This window comes from Puntigrus tetrazona, chromosome 18 (assembly GCF_018831695.1).
Source record: "Puntigrus tetrazona isolate hp1 chromosome 18, ASM1883169v1, whole genome shotgun sequence".
NCBI lineage: Eukaryota > Metazoa > Chordata > Actinopteri > Cypriniformes > Cyprinidae > Puntigrus > Puntigrus tetrazona.
Genome location: NC_056716.1, coordinates 6,071,361 through 6,083,985, shown reverse-complemented (window position 1 = coordinate 6,083,985; position 12,625 = coordinate 6,071,361). Strand labels below are relative to the sequence as shown.

At 37.8% G+C, this 12,625-nt stretch overlaps 1 protein-coding gene across 1 annotated transcript in view; it reads left to right on the top strand.

Annotated features, from left to right (window-relative positions):
- Positions 1-12,625, top strand: part of LOC122362612 (1-phosphatidylinositol 4,5-bisphosphate phosphodiesterase eta-1-like) — a 62,797-nt gene that overhangs the window by 14,935 nt on the left and 35,237 nt on the right.

Sequence of the window (12,625 nt, the reverse complement as noted above, 5' to 3'; positions counted from 1 at the left end):
GCCAATAGGCTTCAGTTGAACAAGAAGCACCATTGAAGCCAAGCTGGAGGCAAATTTCCATTCAGTGCGTCTCCATGGCCATTCTTTCTGAAGTGGAGAAGATTAGACGGTTCACAGGGGTACTTGTTTCTGTTCTGCGAGATATCCGTATCAGCTCTGCGCCATCCTTGTGCTGGGTAAAGGGAAATGGCAAAGGGGAGGGGCTTCCCCAATTGGCCCAATACGTTACCGAGCATCTCCCCAAACGCCAGCCTGCCTAACAGTGCTTCTTTGATGTCAATACTAGGAACGCAAGGAGGGAACGCTGTCAGAGCAGCAGTCATGCATATATTAAGATCCCGCACAGTTATTTTTGCACTGATGGATTGTGGGGGCTCAGTGGGGGTTCCTGTTGAAAGCGTGGGGGTGCAGTTTGAGTGAAGGCAATAATGCCATCATTGTTTCTAATTAAGGCAGAGAAGATGCGATAAGTGGTTATTTCCTCATTTTGGATCCACCATTTGGTGCGTAGATGTTGGGGATCTGGTGTTCTCTTAGTAAGGTTCTGAGGTACCAGAATGGTGTCCACCAGGGTTCCGTTATTGTTATTTAATTACTTCCCATATTTTCTCTCGATTCCCACAAGATATACCTCCAGCTTTTCTGCATACCCCGACAGAAGGTTTTCAAATTATTAATAGAAGCAGATAGAAAATTTATCTGTCTTGTATGTGATATTTGGCAGTTCAGACTTGCATAGAGCACACTGCTGTTAAATGGATAGTTCAGCCAAAAAAAGTTCTGTCATCGTTTACTTAAGCTTCTTAAAAAAACAATTTTTGAAGAATGCTGGTTTGAGCTGGTTTAAACTGGTCAAGTGCTGGTCCTAATCTCAAAATCCATGTTTCAAAACATACCAAGAGTGTTCTCATAGCCTTTTCCAAGAGTGTTTTGAAGCTTTTAAACTTCCCCGTTATTGTGACCGTCATATTACTCACAAGTTCACCTTGTGTCTTCCACATATGAAATAAAGTCTTGCAGGTTTGAAACGACACAAGGGTGAGAAATTATAATAGAAAGTACATTTTTGAGTGAACTATACTTTTAACGGCAAAGTCATACAATTAAAATTAGCTTAAAAGTGTCCTGTGCACAATTAGTTGTGTATTAATCACAATCACAATTAGCTCGAATAAGCAAGCTTCATCATCTGTGATACTGGTCTGCTGCTATTTGTTCTGAAAAGTTTCATTTGACCAGCTGTCATGCTTAGGGTTGCCAGATGTAAAGGGTTTAAATGAGAGCTTTTCTCTTAAATGGATACATATTCTATTTTCTGTCTTGTGTTTTAGTTAATGTTCCATGCACTGAAAAAACAAACAAAAGAAAACATTATAAATACATGATTAATATAAAGAATCGCCACACATTTTCAACAAACTGTAATAAATAAAACATGAGTTATAATTTTAATTATAATGGCTAAATAAATTCACTTTGTTTTTGTTGTCATAATAGATAAACATTAACATTATTTAGAATTAGTACATATTAGATGTTTTAGTTTCATGTTGTTTTTTTTTTTGTTAAATAATTTATTAGAGAGTGCATTCATTTATAACATGCATACAATAAATCAAGAACCAAACTGAGGTCATATAAACTCTTAATTATGTGAAAAAGCAATAATTCTGATGAATTCTAAAAAGACATTTTACCAATGAAAACTGTTAAGAATAATTATCACAATTATCATTCTCGAGCAAAATCCTAATGATTATCACGATCATGCAGCCCCATTTTGTATGAGGTTTCTATTCTCAAAAATATATATATATATTTTTGTGTACATTCATATGCAAAGATACCCAGCAGTCTGTTAACATGCAGTTGTCGTATCATGAAGAGCAGAGCGGATTCTCCTGCAACAATATTGCCCATTTAATCTTTCCCCTTTTTCTAACCTCAAAAGAGTCTTTGGAGTCAAGAGAGTTTAAATGCCACATTACGGGCCTTCTGCCTGCGTCTGAGATGGACGTCTTCCTGCATCTGACCAGCGGTCAGGACACACAGGTCAAAAACCAGTGCCACGGACTAATACAATTTCATATTTGGATGAATTCATCTTCACTCTAGCATGTGCAGCACAGAAGAGTGAGAGAAAACGAGGACACCGAGAACTTGAAGATGCGAAGACGTCATTCATATTGCAAAATATGAGACTAAATGATTTATAGTGGATGTTCAGCTGATATCATGAGAAGTGGAGGCGTTTTCAATAAATTAGTGACTTCCCCTTCGCTTCACAGTTCACAGCATCGGACCTCAGAGAGATCTTAGAAGTTAAACCCCCTCTTTGGTTTTCAAAGAGCTCACTTTAAGTCTGTCTTTTAAAGTGACGTCTTTCTTGACCACAGCGTCGGCTTCTTTATACATTGTTGTAATGTTTTTTTATGCGGCCTGTGCTCCGCGTGTCCTTTAGAATACAAAAAGCCTCATCAGATATTGTGGGATCACACTCAGTCGTACTCGTGTTATGTCATACCATTAATATTATCTGCTTTCTCTTCCATCTCCATTACTTATGCTGCTCACTTTGACCCTCTAGGACAAAAACACATCTGTTCAAAGCCCCACCATCACGCACATTTCCCCCCCACAACAATACATTAGCTATTCTGTGTAAATCCCTCCTCGGTACTGCTTTCTACTGTCACAAAGGTTCAAAGGCTCCGTGTGAATAGCTGGCGGGATAGAAGATAGACGACCAAAGAGAGGGTGGAGTGAGGGGTTCTGGGTAAAGAAGTGGGCGTTAGACGCGGACACTCAAAGAGAGATTGCGGCAAGAGAGAGTTCTTCAGGGATGCCACTCGGTTTCGAGAGGTCACCCTTGTGTTCTTATGGCATGGGACCATTTTTCCTAGCATCAGAGCGCTCGGCCATGGCCAACGTGGCGTCTCTTTTGGCTCGAAGGTTCTACCATGTTGGAGGCAGCGTGGCGGTGCCACAAAAGTGTCGTTTGGCTTATATAGGTGAGACGTTTCTTGTAAATGTAAATGCATAATGTATTATTCCATTTTTTCGTCTTTTTGGATATTTAGTTGTTCATGCCATTTCCTTCTATTTTTACATTAAGCCCATATCTAATAGTTTATCCTCAATACAGTTTTCCTACGCTACATTATAACATTAACTGATTTTTTTTTTTTTTTTTTTTAGAATGTAAATATAAACATTCAAACAGTTAGGGTCAGTTAAGCTAAATCAGGCTTGATTCAGCAAGTATTTATTAAAAAAAGTAATATTGTTTATTGTAGCATGCTGATTTGGTGATTAAGCAAAATGTAAAATTTCTTATTTCTTATAATATTTTTGTGGAAACAGTGATACATATATTTTTTTCTTTTAAAAACGAATACATTATTATAACTGTTAAAGTGAAATGTAAATATAATTTTTTACTGTACATTGTAATATTGACTGATTATATATATATATATATATATATATATATATATATATATATATAATTATATATATATATGCTGATGATATATGCATTATCGGTGTTTGTGTTTTTGTGCGTGTACATGATTCAGATCTCAAAGTCAGTTTGTCTTATTGCTCTTTATTGTTTCACGGCTTTCCAGCTGTCAGTTGGGCTGAAAAGCACTAACCTCCTACTCCCTGCTCTGAGTCCTAAAATTAGCTTGTGTGTTCATTAGACTGACATTTGTGAGCTCGCGTTTTTACCGGTACATTGCATCAGAAATGAGAGTCAATTGGAAAAGAGCAAAAAATGATGCTCTGCCTATTATCACCTCTCAGAAATAGTGGAAGACATCTACTCAGGGATTCAGAGCCCAAGAGAGGGAGCGAGAACAACGGTGTGTGCGCGAAACACTTCCTCTGCCCGGTATTCTACCTGACTGAATATGTTCGGTGTGAAAGCGTCTGTTTTACAGAACAGATGGCTTGAAACGCAGCGTTCTCCTACAAATGTAAACACAAACCGGCGTTTCGACTATTTTTAACTTGAGAAAGGTCTGTGGCATGAAAAGGCACGCAGCTTTTTAGAAAGTATTTCCTTGGCATCCTGCCTGTTCCCGCCTGTCCTGTCTGAGGTTGATGTAATTAAGCAAGAGAAAAATGAGCGGGATTTTGATGCATGAGATGAGATGAAATTGAAGAGCTTGTAAGAACAGAGCAAATCTATGATCAGATATTTGACTCTGAACAATTAGAGCACAGGGCTTGCACAGATATATTGATGGGTATTTATAGACACACACAGTTTAATCTGCTTTATTGGTGTGTGTGTGACATGTTCCCCATCCAGATCCTCTTCCTAGCAGCGCTCTGCGGCACTGCGAACGCTATGACAGTGTTGCTAAACCGTCTCACAGACTTGGCCGTGGCTCAGATCTGCCTTTCGGAGGGAGTCTTTTATCCTCTTCTGGTGGAAGGAGCATGGGGCGATACGTGGTTATGGCTTTGGTGATAATCTAACCTCGTCTCTCGTGATCTTGTTGCTGATCAACGTAACAGCGCTTACGATTAGAAGTTGCCTGTTATGAGCTTTTCAGTAGCTGGTGCTGATGTTGGCATCTGGAGAGCCGGTTGACCGATGTAATGCTACAGTTTCGTGGTGTTAAAGGGATAGTTACCCAGCAATGAAAATTATGTCATTAATTATTCACCTTTCAAACCCGTAAGACCTTACTGAATAAATTATGTTATTGTTGTTTTCCATGCGCACAAGAAGTATTCTCGTAGCTTTGTAAAACTAAGGTCGAAACCTTGATGTCACACGGACTGTTTTACCGATATCGCCGCTTACGCTTTCTGTGACTTGATCGTGTCTATGGAGGGTCAGAGAGCTCTCAGATTCCATCAAAAATATCTTAGTTTGCGTTGGGTAATTAATTAATCATTTTTGGGCGAACTGTCCCTTTAAATGACACATATAAAAATCAAACGTATTTTAATCCCTTTAAAATTACCTTTAAATAAAAGGTACTTTAACACATTTCTGGACCTTACCCAGCTGACAGTTTGCCGCTCTTCAGCACAGTTCAGCAGTTCAGCCAGTGTGATGTGGAGCGCAAAAGTTAAGGCACTGATGCATATGATTCATTAAATGTGTTGACATTATAACTGTTTAATCTTGTAATCTATCTATTTATTACAGGGACCTATAATAAAAGTCAGTCATTTCCACTCTTTGTGTGGTGAAATAACAGCCATGGTAGCAAGCACAAAATACAGTTTTTTTGAAGATTTTTGAAGATGCCTTAACGAAAAGACTATCATACTTCAGAAGCAAAAAAACATCTTTGTGTTGCACGTATGCTAGGAAAGTATGGGGATTTATTTATTTATTTACAGTTGTTACGTTTCTGGAAAATTAATTGAGGAAGCCATAAACAACAACTTTGTTTACTGCTACTACTACTTCTAATAAATATTATTGAAATGTAATCATTAACTATGAACTATGTTTGAATTACTGAATGTATTGGCAGCCCCGATTGACTCCTATTATTTAATTCATTTGAAGAATTGTAAATATATATCCGGATCTGAAGGACAGAGCAGTTTGTTGAACCGGTGCGCAGGTGTCTGCATAATGCATGTCTCATCCTGTGTTTTGTGTCCTTGCTCTGATGGTTCTGAACGCACAGCTCTTTGTGATTTAGGCTTCACAGAGCCTGAGCCTCTACGACCCAATTATTCAGTGTTTGATATCTCCTGTACTTCTCACCAGGCTGCTTTGATCTGCTCTCTCTGTCTTCAACCGCCGATCCGGTGAACACATTAAGTTCTCCTATGCCTCCAATACCTATAAGGACACACGCTCTTTCTTATTTACACTTTCTCTCTCTTCTACTTCCCGTCACCTTGAACTTTCCTGGGTCAAAAGCAGTTAAAAGCAGCGACGCCACAGTCTTGTAAACTAAATTTGGCTCTGCTTTTCTGTTGTTGGGTTTTTTTTTTTTCAGCTGGCCTCTAAATCGAGGTTCTGTTTTCATCTCTGGCTGCTCTGTGATGCTCTGCTAAGCTACAGTCCTGCCTAAATCCATCTGTCCCACAGAACAAATATAGGACTATAAGGATGTTCCCAGCCAATAGCTTTGATTAAACAACCAGGTGGACTGCTGTAACAGGAAATGGGGCATGAATAATTGAGCTAGAGATAAATCTGTTCTTACATTTGTAATTTGTCTTGATTGCTTCTTAACATATTCTTATTTATTCTGAAATCGTTTAAAGTCAGGAAAAAGTGGAGTTTGCAACCCGTCGGTGGCACTGCTCGGCTGTGACTAGGACTTGGTTGCATGTGTTTATTTTCGTTTTTTGATTCTGTTTTATATGTTTTATATTCTTATTTAGATTTTCAGTGGTGTGATAGGTCCCTTGGTAGGGAGATCTTTCTCCTAAATTGTATTGTATTGTGTTATGTATTATTTTAGCTTTTGATCCATTGATTATTCTTAATCTACGGAATGAATCACCCTTGAAGGTATGTTTGCAGGCAAAAAAACCCACTGGCACTTAGTTGAAACCTTAACAACTTTGGTGTTGTCAGCCAAGGATTTCCGAAGTGGAAAACATAATCATTTTTTTTAGCTAATAATGTGCACTGATGAATTAAGACCAATAATGTATATTAAAAATGTAAATAGTGTTAATATTGATTCCATATATATGAATGCCTAGATTATTTGGTAACACTTTCTCACTGTTGCTGTCATGTTCACGCTTTCGCGTAACGAAGCACATGAGGCTTAAAATGAACTTAAATGGGTTTAATCTCAAAATGGCAAAATAAAGATACAAACGGCAGGCAGAACAGACAGGCAGGCAGGACAACAACCAGGTAGGGACATTGACGATCGGACAAACGGAACTGAAAACACAGGACTTAAATACACAGGGTAAATGACTAGATTGACGCGACACAGCTGCAGACAATAATACAATTAACATGGAGGAAAGGCAGGGCACAGGGAACACATGGCACGAGACGAAAACAATAACAAAAGTGTCCAGAGATGTGACAGTTGCATACTAGCATGCATATTACTAGCCTAATGGCTGGTTATTAGTACTTATTAGGCGCATAGTAATGATCCTACCCCATATCTAAACTTAGCAATCACCTTTCAAATTATTAATAAGCAGGAAAATAGCACCCTTCTCTATCTAAAATGTTACCATTAACTCAAACAACACTTCATTGTGATGTGACATGCAGAAATTAATTTAAAAGAAAAAAAAAATGGTATAATAAAACGTATGTGCAGGCTATAAATAAATTATACTATTTACTATTCGCTTTTCTTTCTTTCATTAATTCACTTCAAAGTTCTGCCCCAGAGTACAGTTGAATGGTCTCTTTAACTCATTATTATCATGTCATGAAGTGGCAGGGGAGGCTGGCGTCCTGGAAGTGAGGGGCTCTTGTCAATCCTTCTCTAAAGTGTTCTCACCTCTCACTGCAGCCTAATGAACACGTCTCCTTCCCTCGAGATCAGTGCTGAGTCCCCACTGTGCAGTGCGCAGTAATCGGCCGTGAAGGTTTACTCAACATGAGACTAATTTGTTTCAAATGAGCTGGAGAGACTCATGATAATAACAATAATAAGAGTCCAAAGAGGAGGACAAGAGACTAGAACAGAGAGTTGTGAGGGAGAGAGACTCTCATTAACTGCTTATTAGTTCTGACCACTCATTAAAATGGATTTCTTAATTTAGAGATCTAATTGATGACCCTTAGATGTAACGAAAAGAGCGGGAACACATGCTTGTCCGTGACCTATGACGCTCCTGGGCATTCCTTCACACTCCGTCCTCTGATTTGCAAGTGTTTTGGCATCCTAAATCATGTGGAGAGCACGTGTCCTCTTGTGTACACAGATGTCGAGTGCCCTTGTGGAAGTTGATGTACCCTTGGTTGTATTTTTAAAATTCCAATCACAATTGTTTGGGACCACGGAATCCCATGAGCCCGTAATAAGAGTACACAGTCCTCCCGGTCCTTTAAAACCAACCTAGGCTAATTGGAAATACGTTCATCTACCTACATTTCTGCTCAAAACTCCAAAAAATCGTGTAGTTTTCAATCTTAGAGGAAGTGATAGATGAATGAAATCGATTAATAAAGCATATGTGTAAGCACCAAACACTGATGTGTTCAAACCTAAACTTTAAAAAATTATCCAAAATAATAAACGATAGTGTTACGCATAAAAATAATGTCTGATAGGATGGACACCAATTATCAGTATCAATTGTTTTGTATGGCTAAACATAGCTGGATGTGAAACCATGAGACATGCGAACATCTAATCCAAAAATTGTCTTGAATCTATAACGTTTTTTACCTTTTGAGTAATCCCTAAAATCTGAGGAAATAGATGAATGACAAAGGTGGATAAACTGGTTCTTCAAATCTTATCCACATAATAAAGATAGACATTGAATAAAAGGACACACCAATTATTAGTATCAATTGTTTTGTACAGCTCACTTTTCAAGAGTCATAAACTGGTTCTTCAAATCTGCATCATTTTCAAGAGTCACGCATATCATATGCATACGTTGTTTTACTCAATAGGTTTGCTTGGTAGCTAATGAGATACAGCTTTACACCGAGACGATGAAGATCTCTGGTAAATCAACAATTCAACAAAACAGCTCATATCTGTATAAGTAAGTTAACATAGCACGACTGCTTCAACAAACAGGAAGTAAGGCATTTAATAACGGTGCTGCGAAAACGTATTTAGAGACACATATTTTGAATTTGCCAGGGTGGTTTAAAACAAGTCTGAAGCGCACAATGTTTTTATTTTGCGCTTGAGTTGGTCTTTATTTGCAAGATAAAGTGTGCAGTGTTATTTAAAGTGGGTTTTGCAGAAAGCCATTTTTATTCAAAGTATAGTTTTGCTTGCTCAGGGAACAGCAGCACGAGATGTACTGATCCATAATGTCAACATTTTACAAAACCGCTCACCAGGAGTTGGAGGCTACGCAAAAAAAAAGCAAAGGAAGATAAATACTTTGTTTATATGTTGCATCAACATTTGCTACAAGGTAGCAAGGAAATCTCAAGCTGGTGAGCTGCCTGTAGTGTTTGCTACCTAGATAGGGAGCTTCACACTGCACACACAGATGCTGTTCAACAGCGATGGACATGTTTGTTGGGTTATGTCGGACCAGTGTTATCCCTGTCGGCATTAGTCAGTACTTATTTCACCGAATGAACATGTTCAGTCAGCCTTTATAGGGTCATGAATGTCTGAGAGTAGCCTGATCTAGTGATTGACGCCATTGTTCGGCATCTGTTGGTGCAGTGTGATTTAGCCCAAGACAGCATCCTCAACGGGATGGAGCTTTAACAGCGGATGGTTTGGGATGCTCTACAACTCTGCAATTTACTCCAATGTATTTAGTTACAGTGTTACAGTGTTGTTTTATTATTACTGAGATACTATGATAGTTTTGTTAGTATTTAGAATTAGTAGTTCATTTTCATTTTGCAACAGTTGAACACAAAAGAAGATATTTTGAAGAACGTGGATAACCAAATAGTTCACGGTAGCTTTTGACTTCCATAGTATGTAAAAATCAATCAATAAATAAAATACTAGGGAAGTCACTGGCTACTGTTGATGATTTGTGTTCAGGAGACGAGAGAAAGTTATATTTTGTTACAAGTGGAGGGTGAGTAAATGATGGCAGAATTTTAATTATTGGTTGAACTAAAGATATCATAATACAGATTTCATAATTTTGTTGTTTAAGTTAAACTGTATTAAAACTGTAACTAACAGGTTTGATGTTAACATGTTTCTACACTAATAAGCATAGAATACAAGGCACACACATTTTGGCCCAATAGTTTTTTTTTTTAAATCAGATCTTTTCTCATTCTCTATTTTGTATATTTATTTTCCTGAGTGAGTTTGCATTCATTTGCTTCATTTTATGAACAAAACCAGAAAAGAAAGTTACAAAAACAAAAAAAGCACATACGTTTGAAATGACCAAATAGTTAAGTAAATAATTTTCGGGTGAACAATCTCTTTAACAAACCCTGTCTAGTTTGGCGGCTCACTAGGTTTTGAGTTTCCATTCCCTCAGAGATTATAATGTAGTTTGTTGCCGCTCAGGTCTGTATTGCAACGTGTGTTGCAAGCTCATGTTGAAACCCAGCTGGAGGCGAAGACATACAGTGTGACCCGAGGAGAGCGAGAACCTGAGAGAGGGTTTATTTAAGAACAAACAGTGTGTTGCGGGGGAAAGGTGGAGCCATTGCTTTCATGAGAATGAAAATCAATAATTTTCTTCCACAGTAACGCTCACTAACAGTGACTTCATGAACACTGCAGGTTAATAAGAGACGGGGAGAAGGAGAGAAAAAGTATTGGGAAAGTTTTTTGTCTGTGCAGAAACTTTCTGGACTGAAAATTGAGATTTATTTTATTATCTCTGAATATATATTCAGATTTTACTGGATACTGTTTGACAGGCTTTCTCAAGAAGTTTCTCTGTTTTTACTTTACTTTCTAGATCTAAAACTGTGGAACAACAGAGGACTTAGTGGTGGGAAAATAAGATCTGAATATCTGGAAAAGATCCCACAAAGGCAAAGAGTGGATTAAAAGTATCTAAATTAAAACGAAGAATGAAAAAAAATAATAAAATTGAAGCTAGACTAAGCCAGGCACTTAATAAGACCAGGGAGCGTGTTATTCTGTCAAAGTATCTTAATATGCTTTTGGAGAGTGACCTGAATCTTTCAAAACAAGAAGGGCTTGTTTAAAGAGGGTGTGCACAAGAATTTCTCTCCTTTTTCTGTCTCTGAACCCTGAATATATATATATATATATATATATATATATATATATATATATATATATATATATATATATATATACAGCATAACTTATAGCTTTATCACTTACAGTTGGGACACTCCACAAACACGTTTAGAGACAGTAGATTAAAAAGGTTTTCTGCATTTTAGAAGTATAACCTGTAATTGTTACCCTTCTGGATATTTCAATTATTGCGCTAAAATACACATCTATATCAATGTAATAAAAATGTACCAGGGTTCACATATTTAACTCACTAGACATTTCTCTTTGAAACGGAGGTGAAACATCCAGTAAGGCACTTGAAACCGGTGCTGCACAAAAAGTGCACAGAGGTACTTATTTTTATAAAACCAGGTTGGAATGATTTCTGATGTGACGCCGAAGTCTGGAAAAAAATTATTCACAACATTGATGTTTTACAGTATTTTTAATCTATTAAATGCTTCTTCCAAAAGCAAAAAGCATATCAGCTCCAGCCTTTTAAACTGGTTGGTTCATCAGTATTAAATTGAAGGCCTCTGTTTGACTAAATTTCAGTGAAGATTTGTAAAAATCAACCAACAAGTTAGTGTTTCTTTCAGTCAAAATCTGTGGGATTTACAGCCTAAAGAAAACTAATAAAGGTAAACAGTGTAAGGCATTGGTATAGTAACAATAGAACTCTTTATTGTCCCTTCACCTGGTAGTTCACTCATGTCTATTGCATGGCAAAGTTAGTACTTGAGGTCAGGGATTTGTTCAAATCTCTAACATCTCAGCAATAATAGTAATAATTTGCGGTGTTTGGAACAATATAAACAAGCCCACCTGGGTGCAAAGTGAATGTCAGTGTTTGAAAACAGCGAGAAAAGAAAAGACAGAGGGTTAGAGGGTGTTTCAAAGGGGGAATAGAAAGCATTGTCTTTCATGGTCATGTCAAATCTAATTGGATTGTGGATTGCGTCCCAATCTGTGAAGCGCTGATAGTGAAAGTGGGCCGGAGGTTTGGTCGGGACAGGAAAAGGATGCTGCCGCTCTTATTTCGGATGAATAGATGAGTCGGTGGAGGGATAGAAGGCAGAGAGGGACTCTTTTTTAGATTTAGATCAATGCACAACATAATCTTTCAATGCCTGGCCTCTATAATTTGGGTCAAAATAATTGTTTTTACCCAGAGACCCATATCTAACATGGATTCTCCATAAGCATCTTAGTTCAGCGACCTGCTGTGAATTGGAGCATAAGGAGTTTTTTTTTTTTCCTTGTGTACTCTCTCTACTGTACTCTATTTTCAGCCTTTTTATCCCTCAATTAATTTCAGAACTGTTAATTCCGCTTCATCATCACAGACAGTGATTTGGCACAAAGCGTCTGAGCCTCCGTCCATTATGTTCTACTAATCATCTATAGCAGAGGAGTGTGTCTCAGCTGTTAATGTGTGTGTGCATCTACGTCCCGTTGACATTGCTTTCTGGGAGTGAGATTAGTTTTCAAATCCTTTTCAGTTGTCCTGTCCATTATGTTAAACCCTGCTCCAGTTGATCTATATCCTTCCCAGTACTTCTGTCTACAAGCGTGTTCGACAAGAGCTGAAATAGATCGTAATGTTACATAAGACCTTTTTGAATAAGCATTTGTACGTGTTTACCTTTCAGATGCAAACTTCATGGAAGGAGAGCATTAAAATGTGCTTCATTTGCTCTCGTTAAATTACTAAATTGTATTATTTAATGCCCCGCAAAAAAGCACGAGCAGTTTGGACGCAGTGGATCAATTTC